Source organism: Galeopterus variegatus, unplaced genomic scaffold, assembly GCF_000696425.1.
Source record: "Galeopterus variegatus unplaced genomic scaffold, G_variegatus-3.0.2 Scaffold10773, whole genome shotgun sequence".
NCBI classification, from domain to species: domain Eukaryota; kingdom Metazoa; phylum Chordata; class Mammalia; order Dermoptera; family Cynocephalidae; genus Galeopterus; species Galeopterus variegatus.
The window spans coordinates 41,128-46,803 of NW_007736884.1; positions in this window are offsets into that span (position 1 = coordinate 41,128).

The following is a 5,676-nucleotide window of genomic DNA, read 5'->3' on the forward strand; positions in this document are numbered from 1 at the left end:
ACCCCCCGCCCCCGTCCCCGACATGGGACAGATCACCACCTGGGAAAGGGCCTTCCCAGCATTGTGGGATTTACACAAAGAAAAGTAAGACCTTTTCAATCAATTTATTGATCAATGCTTTTATGAGGAATGCCTTAATCATAAAGGGAGAAATAACATCTTCCCTACAAAAGCAGTTCTCTAAATTTTCCTGGCCTTAAAGAGGGTGTTTGTAACTTGGATGAGACATCCTGTTCCTAAACAAAAGACTTTTAATTGGTCAATTACAAAGACTAGATGCTTTGAAAACAGTAATGTCCTGGACAGGTGAACATTAACAAACTCTCTGGACTCAGAATCAACTATTATACCAGCAGAATCCCATTCTGGAGTTTCAACAGTGGTAATTACACCCAATTCACAGCATCTGGAATGATGCTGATGCAGCCAGAGATGACACGATCAGTCCTCACCTGAAGTAAATTAAAAGAACTTGCCATGATAAATGATACCAACTTTGCTTTAAATGCTTTTGTCTTAAGGGTGAAAACCTGATCTATATCTTTTGCTTTTTCTTTTAAATAAATAAAACAGGGGGAGATGTGGAGTATACATAAAGCAAATGTACTTCACAAGGCCTGGTTTTCCAAAGCCTTGCAGTCTCAAATATTGACCTTGCAAAGGACAGGAAATTTTCCCAGGCTAGTCTCTGTTGTAAGATAAAAAGTTGTAACACAGCTAGGTTGCTGGCTCAAAGACAGACAGGTTACTGATTGATATGTAAAGATACTGGGAAATTGCTGTAGGAAGAGAATGTTTGCTAAAATCAAGCTTTTGTTGAAAATTGCATTATAGAAGGTCACCTTGCCTGTCTTACTGAATGTTACCAGCTTCTATTGTTAAACTTCTTAAACTGTACTTAGAAAAAAACCCACTTATGTTCTCTTCCTGGAACTTCCTGGTCTGGAGAATAAATGCAGGAAGAAAACCCCAGTTTGTGGTTAATTTCCCAAATGGAAGGAATGCCTCTCTCTTGAGTGTTCCAGGAGATTAACCCCTTTTCGGGGCTTCTCACTGCTCAGAAGAGATGGGCTTTGAGTAATCTTTGGTGGATCTGTCACCCAGGGGAAAAGAGCTGACAAATCCATGAGAGGCAAAGCAACAAATATCTGCTCACTGTAACAGTGTCAATGCAGTAGGAGAAGGGTGACCCATTTACTGAGCACAAGTGAGAGACAGGAATGGGAGGAGGTTAGAGTAGGGGAACTTAAAATCATACATACCTGAATTTGAATCTCTGCTTCCAACTTCATAGCTGAGGGTCCTGGCCAAGCTCCTGTTTCCTCCTCCATGTAGTGAATTGACTGTCACAGGGCACACTCTGGAGTCAGGCTGCCTGGTTCATATCAGCTTCATTACTGACTTCCAGTGTGACCATGGGAAATTCTTTGACCCTCTCTGTGCCTCAGTTCCCTCATTTGAAAAATAAGCTTAGTAATAATTCTTCTCTCTTAGGGCTTCTGTGAGAATTAAATAGGATAAAATCTGATAGGATAGCACTGTGCAAATGTTAAGCAGTTAGTAAAGTTAGCAAATATTATTACATAAAATAGAGATAATGCTACTTACTTCAGAAATACTGTAGGTTGGCATCCCTAAAATAAAAAATGCTCCAAAATCCAAAACTTTTTGAGCAAGGACATAGCAACCACAAGTGGAAAGTTCCACATCTGACCTCATGTGACAGGCTGCAGTCAAAACTCATGTGATGGGTTTACTGAAAAACTAGAGCGGTTTGCATTCATAACAGAACAAGAAACCATGTCAGTTTATAAAATCAAAGAGAGACTTCTAAGACAATAACTGTTGTTAATGAGAACGATAACTCCAGAGGAAACATTCTAAAAAGCCATTAGGCAGAATGCCTCCTCATCCCTAGGAGACCCACTTCCTGGTCCGGTCCTTCAACTGCTTGTGATGTTTCTTCTCACCTGAAAAAAAGAAAGAAGGAAATACAGTGTAGAGTAACCTTTTAATCAAAACACAGCATTGTAGGTGGAGACTGGAAGGCTGCTGTTTGTTGTTGCTTAACAGCTGATACAGGTATTCTGGTGATGCCGCTGTACTGCTTAGTTACCCTAAACCCATTATTTTTTCATTGTATTAATGGTATGCCATATTTTATACTAAGTAGTTATTTGTGAATAAGTGCAAGAAAATGATTGCTCATCAGTAGCATATAAATTCAGTCAGGAATGATGATGATACCAAACAACCACAGATTGTCCACATGGATGACTGAGACCGTGACCCGTTTGCTTTATGATGGTTCCTTGTACACACTTTGTTTCATGCCACAAAATCATTAAAAATATTGTTCCCTTTCTCATATGAAATTACTGGGAACCAGAGAACTTCAGGACCATTTCCATGGTCACCAGGAAGGTATGTAACAGAATAAGCATGGAAATCCCGGGTATGTGATGCCAAAGCACACAACGACGGCGGTACAGGCAATCTCCAAGTGTGTGTGGACAATCTCTTCGGAGACGGGGCTGCAGATAATAGTTTGCCGATATGTTATAGTTGTCATTTTAAGATCAAGGGAAGGCTCTTGTGGCCTTATTTTCAATTTTCAAGAAGTGTCCGATCTTGGTAGTGCAGAACAGAGAAGCAGCCCAGTAAGTTCTTGGAACTTGAAACCTGAAACCACGTCCAGCTACAGCTCCCCCCCCCCCCCCCCCCTGGCGGGTACAAAAAAAAAAAAAAAGAAGAAAGAAAGAAAGAAAGAAAGAAACACTGCTGAAAGGAAGCTGGCAGGCTAGTGAGACTAGCTCCAAAGATCCACGGTCATATGCGCCGCCCCGGAACCCGTAGGCACCCGCCGCGGTCCGCAGTGAGCTGTTGAGCTGTACCTGGGCGCGCAGCGGGAGCGTTGGGAGACGTTCGGGAAGCTGCGGGGCCTCAGCTGCGAGGGCGCCGCCAAGGTCAGGCTGGACACCTTCGAGTGCCCGGGCCTGGTGCATCACACCGGGGGCTGCCACTGCGGCTTGGTTCAATTTGAGGTCTGAACCCCTGCAGTCATGAGTCCTGGATTATAGCTGCAGGCTATACAGGAAGAAGCAGCATCTGCACTTCCATTTAGCAACCTCCTGCCTCAAGCTCCTCCAGGGCGTGGAGAGTATCATCACGTGCCCGCCCAACACGCACCTGTCACTGCACAGCTTCTGCAGCAGGTGCGGGGTGCAGTTTCCACGCCGCTGTCTTTGAGCCCTTTGTGTATGATGTCGTCCCGCACTGCCTGGATGAGGGAATATTTTCCTGAAGGTGAAGCCCAGGAACTTTTAGAGACCCCCTCACGTCTATGCTAGTCCACACTCAGCCTCAAGCAATTCAGCAAATTTACCATTTAAGTATTCTATAAACATAGAATACTTAAATGCTAGAGGCATCTGCTTCAGGTAAGCAGATCAAGGTCCTGAATCTGGATCTGTCATTCAGGGTAGTGGTTTACCCTGAAACCTCAGTTCTCTGATGGGTTAAAAAAAAGAAAGAAAGAAAAGAAAAAAAGCCATTAATTCTCTTTGTCTAGCGTTTTCTCCTTGTAGGAAGGGGGAGGGCGTGACGATTTCCAACTTCTTTACGTGAGGCAGTTGAAACCAGAAGTCTCGCTTGTGGCCATTTTTGCAATATGCCACAATCAGTATAAGTCTATGATTTTGAAATATCATGGTAAATACATGAGAAACAAAAAAGTTGAAAGAAGTTGTCTCAGGGAACCAGAGCAGGAGTGGGGGACTGGTGTGGATTTAAAATCAAGTGATTTCTGGTTCATTAAAGGCTAGCGTTACTATTTAACTTTTAAGGTCATGTATGTATATTATTTTGAGAAAATTAAAGAATAGATGATGCGTTTTGTGTAGAAATAGTCTGTAGAAATTTCACATAGAAAAATACATAGAAATTCTAAGCTTAATTTCAAGAATGTTAAATAAATGCTCAAAATTACGTACAATTCCTAAAACAGTCATTACCTCTCACCTCTCACTTGTTGATGTCAATTGTGGCTATTTGTAAATTAACATGTGTGTTTTACTCTTGATCCCAGCAGGTTTGCACATTAATTGGCTTTAGTAGTAACGTTAAAATTGCATTTTGCTAATTTGGGAGAAACAATGCAAGGGAGGGGCCTATATTCCCGGTTTCCAGATGAAGAAACTAAGGCTCAAAAGATTAAGTAATTTGCTGAAAGTCATATACTAAGTAAGTGGTGGAACTGGAACAGTCTCCCAAGTCCATCTGATATCATCATCTATGTTATTTACAGTATACCTCTCTCCCTTTGAACATTTTTAAATAGCCACACCTTTATCAGAAAATGGTGTTATTTTTCCGCTAGGTTTGGGAACCAAAATTACTGATAAAATTACAAGGAGAGTTGAATACAATCATCCAGTTCTTTTAAGGAATCACAAATCCCTAATCCAATAAATAAGTGATTTAGAAGCTAAAAGCAAAGATAGAAATCTTCCAAATTTGTTTAATGAAGGGAGTTTAAACCCTGATTCCAAAACCTGGAAGAGACACACCACACACGCATGTGTGCCCACACCTACAGGCGTGCATATACACACATACACACAGAAATATGGATCTATCTCATTTATTAACATAGATTTATTATTATTATTATTAATCAAAGTTTGAGTCCTCCAGCTGCAGGGAACTGAATTCAGCTGACGACGTGGATGGGTCTGGAAGGGCTTCTTCCCAAGAGCCTCCGGAAAGGAACACAACAAGTCCAACACCATCCCACCCTATGAGACCCTGAGCAGGGAAGCCAGTCATACTGTGCAGTGTCTTTTCACCTACACGACTGTGAGCTAATAAATGAGTGTTGGTTTAAGCTGCTAGGAGTGTGGTAATTTGTCCCACACCAGAAGAAAACCAACACCGATTTTGATGCCTAGATGCGGGGTTCAGCCATGGCAAACACCCCAAAATGTGGGTGTGGTTCGAACTGGGCAGTGGGTGAAGGCTGGAAGAATTGTGAGGTGCGATAAAGCCTAAGCAGCCTTGTAAAAGGCCTTAATTGCCTTAAACAGACTGTTCATAGAAATCAGCTGGATTTCCAAATGGCTTTGGTACTCTTTACTCCTTTCCGCCTTCCATTTCCTCTCATATTAAGCCAGAATGTTTGTAGCTGTTATCCTATGCCTGTCATATCATTGTATGTTGGAGTGTTGGGGAAGATAGCGTCTCACTTTAATGTCACCGGTCCACAATTGGAGAGTGATTGTGCTGCAGGAGTTTTACTGGATGGACCATACCCAGGAATCTCATCCTTGCCTGATTGATTTTTAATCAGTAATTTTATTTATTTTTTTGTTTTGCACTTTATTTTTTTATTTAAACATAATTGATTATACATATTTGTGGGGTACAGAGTTGACTATCAGTATTTGTATACAGTATGTGATGATCAAATCAGGATAATTAGCATACTCATCATTGCAAACTGTAATCATTCTTTGTGGCCATTAACCAATTGCTCCCTAACCCCTCTCTCCCTCCCCTTTTCCCACCTCTACTAACCACAGTTCTGTTCTCTCCTTCTGAAAAGTTTAACATATTACTGTGATTGTCTTCCTTCCTTCCTTCCTTCCTTCCTTCCTTCCTTCCTTCCTTCCTTCCTTC